General features: G+C 37.7%; 1 protein-coding gene across 2 annotated transcripts in view; it reads left to right on the top strand.

The window, feature by feature from the left end:
• AGBL4 (ATP/GTP binding protein like 4) overlaps window positions 1–10,334 on the top strand; it is a 1,052,851-nt gene that overhangs the window by 696,916 nt on the left and 345,601 nt on the right. The window lies entirely within an intron of this gene.

The following is a 10,334-nucleotide window of genomic DNA, read 5'->3' as shown; positions in this document are numbered from 1 at the left end:
CTATACCAGGTCATGTTCTCAGACCAGTCCATGTCTAGCCCTTGCTCTCAAACAGCCTACCTTCTTTCCCAATTTGGTCATATTGGCCAGGAATTACCATTCCTGGCAGACAAATCTAGAATACTGTAGTAGAAGCCATCTTGAGTGAAAGGGGTCCAGAATCTGCATGGGGAATTGGGATTGTATTACCAGTTTAGAATTTATAGAAATAGTTCATTAAAAAGTTGGCCTTGTGATTAATTAGGATAGTCGCTTAATGAAGATCAGAGAATACACCAGGATTTAGGTATCATATTTCCCAAACCAAAAATTTTGATAAGGTATAGTGACATTTTTTTCTGATTTGACAATTTACACGAAAGGTCTCATAGAGATTTAAAAGTTATGCCAATACCTGTTATACATTTAACAAATTCCCTTTCAGAAAGAAGAATAAGATTACTCTCTTTCATTCATTCTCCACACATTTACCAAAGAGAACCTTATAGTCAGACCCTGTGCCAGTTTAGGAACACTGAGATGAAAGAGTCCCTACTGGTGAAGACTTCACATCTAGTGGGGAAAACAGTCAAGTAAACCGACAGTGGCAAGACAGAGAAATATTAGGAGAGATGCCAAAAATGGGATACGGAGGAGAGCGTGGGTAAAGGGGTCCTTAGGGAAAAAGAGGCTCATGATATTAACTCCATCGCAAGGTTTCTCTTGGCTTCAAAGAAATCCTGTTACTCAATATCTGACAAATTATTTTTTTTACCAAAAGGTTATTGGCACAGCTCTGAGTAATACATTTGGATTATTAAGGGAGATCCAACAGCTTTGGTGGTTATCAACAATATTCTGCAGTCCCACAAAGCTGATAAGTAGAGAAAATGACTCAGAATATTGTTTATCCCTGGGCTGAGACCAAACAAAAAAAAGAAAAAGAACTTTTTTTTTTTCGATGTTTGGAATACTCATGTTCTCCTTATGGGGAAAAAACACTTAAAAATTTACAGTAGTCCAAATATAATGTATATGTATATTACATTTTCTTATTTATCTGTTGACGGACATTTAGGTTGTTTCCATATCTTGACTATTATGAATAATGCTGTACTGAACATGGGAGTGCAGATATCTCGTCAAGATACTGATTTCATTTTCTTTGGACATATATCTAGAAGGGGGATTGCTGAATCATCAGGTAGTTATACTTTTAATTTTTCGAGGAACCTCCATAATGTTTTCCATAACGACTGTACCAATTTACATTCCCACCAACAGTGGACGAGGGTTCCCTTCTCTTTATATCTTCACAACACTTGTTATCTTTTGTATTTTTAATAATAGCCATTCTAGTGGATGTGAGGTGATATCTCGTTATTTTAATTTGCATTTCTCTGATGATTAGTAATATTGAGCATATTTTTATATACTTGTTAGCCATTTGTATTTCTTCTTTTGAGAAATGTCTTTCGTGTCCTTTGCCCATTTTTTAATCAAGTTATTTGTTTCTTTGTTATTTAGTTGTATTAGTTCCTTATATATTTTGGGTATGAATGCCTTTTTAATCTGTTAGTTGTTTCCTTTGCTGTGCGGAAGGTTTTTAATTTGATGCACTTCAACTTGTCTATTTTCACTTTTGTTGCCTGTGCTTTTGGCGTCATATCTAAAAAGTCATTGTCCAGACAAATGTCAACAAAGATTTTCCTTAATCTTTTTTTCTAATAGTTTTATAGTTTCAGGTCTTACATTTAATTCTTTAATCCTTTTTGAGTTGGTTTTGGCATATGGCGTGAGATAAGGGTCCAAGTTCATTCCACATGAGGCTATCTAGTTGTCCTAACATCATTTATTGAAGAGAGTATCCTTTCTCTATAGTGTGTTATTGACACCCTTGTCAAAGATCAGGTGATCTAGCTATATGGATTTATTTCTGGGTTCTCTTTTCTGTTCCATTGATCCATATGTCTGTTTTATGCCAAAACCATAATGTTTTGGTTACTGTAGCTTTTTAATATATTTTGAAATCAGTAAATGTGATACCTCCAACTTTGTTCTTTTTGCTCAAGATTGTGGTGGCTATTCAGATTTTTTTTTTTTTTTTTTTTTTTTTTTTTTTTTTTTCATTTTTTTTTTTTTTTTTTTTTTTTTTTTATTTCAGTGAAGAATATCCTTGGAGTTTTGATCGAAATTGCACTGAATCTGTAAATCATTTTGGATAGTATGGAAATTTTAATGTTAATTCTTCTAATCCATGAACATAGGCTGTCTTTCCATTTATTTCTATCTTATTTCTTTCATCAGTGTTTTGTAATTTTCCATGTATAAGCCTTTCCAAAGATTGGTAAAGTTTATTCTTAAGTGTTTTATTCTTTTTATTGCTATTGTGAATGGAATTGTTTTTCAGTTTTCTCTTTGGATAATTCATTGTTTGTGTATAGAAACACAACTGACTTTTATATGTTAATATTGTATCCTGCAACTTCATTGAATTTTTTATTCTAAATAGTTTTTTGTTGAGTTTCTATATGCCTAGATTTTTTTTCTAGATTCTTGTTAAATTTACATGACTATGAACCTAATGCATAACATGCCCACATTTGGGCAAGTAACTCCAATTTATATTCATCTTTTCTGACTTCAGTGTATTTTATTGTAACATTCACTGACTTAATGCTTTCACTTATTACTTATAAAACATTGCAATTTCCAGGACTTTGCTGTCTTAGATAAGATAATAGGCCAGAGTATGTTAAATTGGAAATATTCCAGAAACTCAGGGGTGAATGTTTGCTCTAATCATTGCATCGATTGCCATTTTCGACACTGAATTTCTGCTAATGTGAGGATGTAAGATGCTAGACTCTTACCACTTTGATCCCTAGAATCTCTAGATGCCTTTTCATGGTATAATTTCCAAGGTATGGTGACTTCCTTTTTAGAACCAAAGAGACAGGACACAAACTGACATAGATAAATATGCTGAGATGAGTGGTATAACAGTGTAAAATCCATTTACTTGAGTTCAACAGACATTTACTGAACACCTGTTTGAAAGCATCCAGACTTGTATTTTAATCTCGGCCATACCACATGGTTTCTTTTCCTCTCTATGAGCCTGTGTTTGCTTACTCCTTGATTGGAAATAATGTTATCTCCCCAATGACTATTAATAAAATTAAATTAAATAATGAAAAAAAGTAGTTCTCAACCTAGGAAGGTTAAAAAACATACTCCTAGGAAGGTTAAAAAACATACTCCTTCCCCTAGAGCAGAGGTCCCCAACCCCTGGCCGCAGACTGGTGCCAGTCTGTGACCTGTTAGGAACTGGGCTGCACAGCAGGAGGTGAACAGCAGGCCAGTGAGCAAAACTTCATCTGTATCTGCAGCCACTCCCCAGCGCTAGCACCGCCACCTCAGCTCCACCTCAGATCATCAGGCATTAGATTCTCATAGGAACACCAGTCCCTGGTGCCAAAAAGGTTGGGGACCACTACCCTAGAATGTGATTTAATTGGTTTGGTGCGGGGTCAGAGCTTTGACTGTTTCTAAAACTCCCCAGGTGATTGTAATGGGCAGCCTGGGTTTAGAAGCAGTGAGATATATGAAAGTTCCTGTCTCAGGGCCTGACATTTTATGAGGAACCCAGACCTCTTTCTCTTCCTCATGTGCCAGACTCTGTTGGGCACTGGGGATACAAAGTTCAGACACACGCCTGTCCTCAAGATGCTCCCAGGCTCCTGGGGGAAGATAGACAAGGAAAGAAATCATTACTCTGCAGTGTAGTCGCTGCAATAGGAGATTTGAGTAAAGAAGAGAAGGCAAGCTGAATTATCGACAAGCTCAGGCAATCTAGGGGATTTGGTACCATTTCACAGGTCACTATTGGACACATTTCCACTTAAACAAATGACTAGGGTTCCAATCTGGCTCTGCACTAACCTACTATATGGTTATAAGCAAAGTCTCTTTCTCTCATTACTGCTTGAGTTTTTTCATCTATTAAACAACATCAGCAATGACAGAATGGTTTATAATCCCTCCTCCACCCACCTCACAAGGCTGCTAGGGCATGAAAGAATGAACAAAAAACATTTTATAAACATATAGTTAATTGTGCACATGTTCTGTGAGGGGGAGCCACTGCTTTCACATCAGCATTTAAACGTGATAAAGTCTTTTCTATCTTAAAACGAAACAATAATAGCTTCCTCAATCCCGTGTCCCCTTCAAGTTCTCTCTCCCTCTCTCTCTACTACTCTCTCTCTATCTCTGCTCACAAAGTTTTAAAAAATATTTACTGCACTTGCTATCTCTACTTCCTTATTTCCCACTTGTTTCTTGTCCCTTCACAGTCTGGATTCTGCTCCCTTCAGTTCTACTGAAGCTGCTCTGTCAAGATCATCAAATGCTGTTCTGGTTTTTAGTGTGACACCACCGACCACTCTCTTCTTCTGGAAACATTACTTTCCATGGCCTTCTGTGACAGAGCATTCTGCCGGGCGCCCTCTGTCTCCTTGGCCATACCTTTCCAGTATTCTTTTTAGCAACTCTAATTATGGTTCAGATGCTGGAATTTGTCAGGGTTCTGTTCTAGGCTGTCTTCTCTTTTCATTCTCTAGAGCCTCGTTGCTTGGCCTCATTCTCTTTCTTGGCTTCAGTTATCTTCCCTCTGCAGCAGACACCCAACCCTGTGCCCCTTTGATTCCTTTGGTACTAAAACTTTTCTGACTTCCCTCATAATAGCTCTATTATGATATCCCACAGGCACATCAATTGTGTTTTAAAAGAGAACTCATTATCTTTCTCCAAATTCAAAACCAACTCTTCTTGTTAGCTCCAGCTCAGAAAATCCCATGGCCATTTACTCCACTTGCCAGAGCCAGAAACACTCAAGTCATCTGTGACTCCTCTCACTCCCCCATCCTCAACAGCAGCAGGACTCGGTCACTGAGTCCTGTTCTGCTCTTCCAAAAATGTCCTCTCTCCTTCCTCCCCATTACTCCAGTTTAGATGACCATCGTGTCACTGTTTTGCTTAAAATCCTGTGGTAACTTCTCATATGCTTAAAAACAAGACTTTTTAACTTGGCCTACAAGGTCCTGCATGATCTGATGTTTGCCTGTCTCTCCAACTCATCTTGCTCCTCTCTTTATAGTTCCTTCTGTATCTATACAAAACTTTTTAGTTCTCTGAACGCACATTGTTTTCTCTCATCTCTGGGTCTTTCCCTTATCAGAAATATGTTTCCTTCTGCCTTAGCTAATTCTCACCTGCCCTTCAGAATTACGTTTATATGCCACTTCCTCTAGGGCACTTTTTCTGACTCCTTTGGTCTAAGTTTGTTGCTCATCCTGTTTATTCTAATAGATCACTGTACCTACTCCTTTCATAGGCTGGCCAGTAATTACTTATCTGTTTATCTACCTCTACCTTCAAACTAATAGCAAGGACTAGACCATGGTTTTCTTGTTCTTAGCTATATTTCCAGTGAATGGCATGGTGCCTGGCATGTAATAGATGCTTAGTATATACTTGTCAAATGAATGAATGAAGGAATGAAGGAAGGAATGATAAATAATGACAAATTGAAATAAATAAGTTTAGTGGAGATGTCAGATATGGGTACAGTAATCTATAACAGAAGGTGAATGGACTAAGTAATAACTGAGGGTGCAAAGTACTAGGAAAAGAAGAAGTTACTTCCAACTGGCAAAGTCGATGAAGGTATTTCAAAAGAGACAACACTGGAGCCAGCCCTTAATAAAATATTAACTATAATAATTTGGGTGATTATAACTGCCATATATGAGTGTTTATAATGTTAGACATTATGTTAAATACTTTAATATCTTGTTTATTCCTTTCAATAGCCTATGAGAGTGTTCTTTTTATTTTCAATTTATAAATAATGAAACAGAGAGGTTAAATATCTTAAGTAAGTTCACCCAGCTGGCTAGTGGAGGAGCCTAGAACTCCTCATGGACAGGAATTGTGTTCCATTCTTCTTTCAATCCTAGTGCCTAGCATGGGGCCTTGCACAAAGTAGGAACTCATCACCTGTCACCAAATAAGATTAACAAGTTTGGGGTTCTAATGTACAGCATGGTAATTATAGCTAATGATATTGTATCATATATACTTGAATGTTGCTAGAGAGTATGTCTAAGATGTGCTCACCACAAAAGAAATGGCAGTTATGTGATGGAGGTGGTAGCTAATGCTGTGGTGGCAATTGTTTTGAAATGTACAAGTGTATCAAATCAACGTGTTGTGGGCCTTAAATTTACACAGTTACTTGTAAATTATATCTTCATAAAGCTAGAAAAAAAAACAAAACTAAAAATAGTTATCAAGTGAAACAGTAAATGGGAGAACGGAATTTTAAGAAATAAATTCAAAAGCAAGATGAATGAGCTTGATGAGTTCAGAAACAAGCTATATTCTTTTTTAAAGGGTCTCATAAAACTGATTAAAAAATAGTTTTGTCCAGAAACATCGAAGGATCCTGTTTAATAATAGCCAACAAAGCTGCAGGCGTCTGTGCTGACTCAGCCTTCTGCTGTTAGCAGCAGTGCTTCCTGGAAATGAATGAAGGAAACTCAAAGGTCTGGGAATGTTTTACTGATGTGGTATAGATTAGTTTGTGTAGGGAAGATTGGAAGGAATATAAATAACCCATAACAGAAATGAGTTGCCATATGGACAAGTCCATTTGGTAAAAATACTTTAATGACAAGCAACAATTATGGCCACCTCTTTTCCTCTCCCAAATGTGCCATATCATTTCCCCAGGAATGCCTCAGCACTGAACCCAGTGGACAAGGTGCCCGTGGGCAGTTTAGTGAAAGAAAAAAATAAAAAGCCTGTAAGAACTGTCATTCTTTCCCTTGCTTCTGTCACCCCATGATTTGTTTGTGAAATTCCTAAATTTGGTTATGAGCTGTTTTGACAGTCTGTCTTAATGAATGTTTTTCTTGAGCTCTTGGGGGTCTGCATAATGTTTTGCATCTGGGTGATATGGAAAGACTTTTCTTCTTCTTAAGAGCTAGGGAGCCTCTTAAAATGTCTCTTAGAGAATCTACCGTTCTAGAAGTCTTCAGTAAGAACTGCAGGGCCCTATTACTGAAAAATAACTTTCTTCCCTTTGAACTGCAACTAAAAGTGAATTTTAGTTATTTTAGTAGATCATTTTAGAGAGAGAGAATCTTGATAGATAATAATGTTCAGTGAATTTTATTTAGTCCTTGAACATTATAGTTCGGTTTCACCTCGCTTCAAATGAGAACAGTGGTATTTACTGAGTATCTACTATCTGCTTTAATTGCCAGGATTGCCTTCTGGAAGCCTCTTCTATGTGGAATACACAAAACTAATGGCCTCTTGGTAGATGTCACAAGGTCCCTGTTTATTGTGTCATATTGAGACAAAATTAAAATTAATTGAAGAAGTCCTTTCTAATTGGTTCTATTTACTTCCTTTTGCCCATTCTAAGAACTAAAAACTTGACTGCAATAGTCAAATAAGGTCCATCAGGTTCAAATATTTGTCACAATACTGGGAGAGAGTATCAAAATCAGGATTTATGGAAGAGCAAGAGGACTTAGAATGAAAACTCTACATGGATTGAGAAATATACACAGGTGACTATGCACGAAACTTGAACATGAACATATCCCAAGGCATTTAGTAGAGTTCTGGTATATGCTTTCATTTCTTCTCATAAAGAGTTTATGGAAACTCGTGGTCATATGTAACTAAAGAATGGTGTGCATGCCAGATGTTCTGTATTTCTCTTTTTCTGCATTGCATATGCCTTGGCATCTTCCTCTCTTTCATGTGTAGCGTAAAACAGTTTAGGAGCAGCAAATGTAAAGGGACTGGGAGGATTTGTAAGAGGCAGACACAGCTAACAGTATAAATGCATGGAGAAGCCAATAATCATTTATAAACTAGCCAAATAAGGCAAAGGCATAGTGATTTCAGAGTAGATGCGAAAATAGTCCTGCAAAAACAAATTAGGGCAAAGTTAATTTATGTTTAGCTTTGACTATATAGGAACATAAGAAAAGATACGATATATGAAAATTGTGTTCAAAATACTTAAAACTAATAAGAAAGTTTTGGAATTTGCCGAATTGTCTGGAAATCAACATATATGGAAAGACTAGGTCTCTGAGGGAGGATTATCTGTGGAGTAACAGACCTGGGTTCAATTCGCAACTCTTTTCTAGCTGTAGAATGGGAAAATTAGTTAACCTTTCTTAGCTTGCTTTCTTCACTGTACAATGAAAAATATTTTTAATTCATAAGGTGATGTGAGAATACAATGAGATAATGTAAATAGAGGCACTAGCTCATTGCCTGGCGCATCGCTAATGTTCAGTATACTAAAGTATCCTTATTCCTGTAAACCTTTGGACAATTTAGGTTATACAAGACATTTGTGTACTTGAAAATACCATGGCAATAAAGCCATAAGCTCCTTTATAGGGAGTTTATTTTGTTTTTAGGGAGATTCACAACTTGCCTATAAAATTAGAAACAAAATCAGGAAGCATGAAGAAGAGAAAAAGGAAATACTGTATTGTTAGAATCTTTTCTCCAGACCACTGTAAAGGCAATTTTGTTTACTACTTTGGATGCCTGATGTTAAAGAGTTTGCCAGCCCATGTTTTGGGGTGACCCTGTGAAGTGATTGGAATTTGACATGGTCATAGGATGTCAGCTGAGGCCCGGAGGAGTGAATCAGAATTTGACTGAGAGTTGTTTTCTTACAAGGTCAGGACCAAGTTACTGCTTTCCCAAAAAGAACAGTCATAACAGGAAGGGCTCTTAGAAAAGGGGTCTACACAAACTTTTGAGGAAGGAGGAGAAAAAGGAGCTTGGAAATTTCACAGAAAAACTTTAAAAGTCAGCTTTCCCTAGGCTCGCCTTTTCAAGATACTCATTGGGTGAATGTGCGAACATGCGCACGCGCGCGCACACACACACACATACACACACTGCTCTTTTAATACTCCATACTTCTGCTCAAGCCATTCTTCCTTTCTTGATCTGGCAAACTCATGTGCCAAAGATTAGGTGCTGGTTTCAACTCTTCTGAGATCTCTTCCGGGATTCCTCAGGCTGAATTTTGAGGCTTCTCCCTTGGGTCCCTGTAACCCTGCATTTAACACACTGCAATCACATCAAGAACCCCTCTGGAATTAAACTTTGTCTAGAGCTTATTACCTACAATGTGACTGGAACATAGCACATACCCAGATAAGATGATTCAAGCTGACCTGGATAAGGGTCAGGGGCTCCAAAAGGTTACAGAAGAAGGTCATTTCAGGATGAGGACCTCTGTTCTGGGGAATGAGGAACTGTGTAGACTAGAGCTTCCTTCCAGTTAGTTGGGATAAACCTTCAGACCATCTTGCCAGCAGGTCTTTTCTCCCTGGCTTGCTCCAGGGAGATTGTACCCACTTCTGCTTTTGAGAGAACTATATGGTCCTTTGAAAACTTTCTTAAGGCCCCCCAAAAGTAAACAGAAATACTCATTTATTGAGCACTATAGTATGCTAGCCTCATTATTTTATTCAAACCTTATCACAGCCTCTGTGATATTATTAGGCCTCATCTTCTAGATGAGAAGAAAGAGATTCTAAGGTTTTCCCAAAGCCATACAGCTAAATACAAGAGGTAGAAAGATTCTCTTCAATCTCTCATTCTCTTGTTTTTGTCACTTAAATTCAATAAAGAAAGGCAAAGTTGCATGGGGATGCTAATGGCGAATGTTGATGGTAAAGCCTGAATACTTCAAAGCTTAGAAAGTGCTTTCCACATACAAGACTGCATTGAGTCTACACACAGCCCTGAAAAGTATGCAGTGGAGGGATCGCCCACATTGTCCACCTAGGGAAGCAAGGTGCAGAAAGGTTAAGTGGCATCCCCAGTGCCACACGGTTTAGGTCATAGACCTCAAGTGATGTCCCATAGCTCCATCAGCCTGATGGCTTTCACAGTTGATGTAGACTCAGCTCTGACATGCAACAACAGCAGAACAGCTTTTGTGTCTACAGAAGGAGACTTGTCTTCTTCAATCATCTGGAGCAGAATATACTTATTTACTTATTGATAGCTCACATCATCCCTCTACAGATTTAAAATGATTTTGTTGTAGTAAGCCGCCTAATCACATAAGCCAGTTAATCCAAATCATTTGATGTCTTTGTTTTCATGACAAGAAATAACCAAATTGGATAAAATTTTACCTCCCCTTACCTTCCTCATAAATCTACTCTAGCCAGGCCCCCTCCTTTCACCTCTCACCTACCTCCCCACTGGCAAACTGTGGGCAATATCAT

Source organism: Pteropus vampyrus, unplaced genomic scaffold (genome assembly GCF_000151845.1).
Source record: "Pteropus vampyrus isolate Shadow unplaced genomic scaffold, Pvam_2.0 Scaffold135, whole genome shotgun sequence".
In the NCBI taxonomy this organism is placed as follows: Eukaryota; Metazoa; Chordata; class Mammalia; order Chiroptera; family Pteropodidae; genus Pteropus; species Pteropus vampyrus.
Note: the sequence above shows the minus strand (reverse complement) of the source record. Positions and strands in the feature narration are given on the sequence as shown.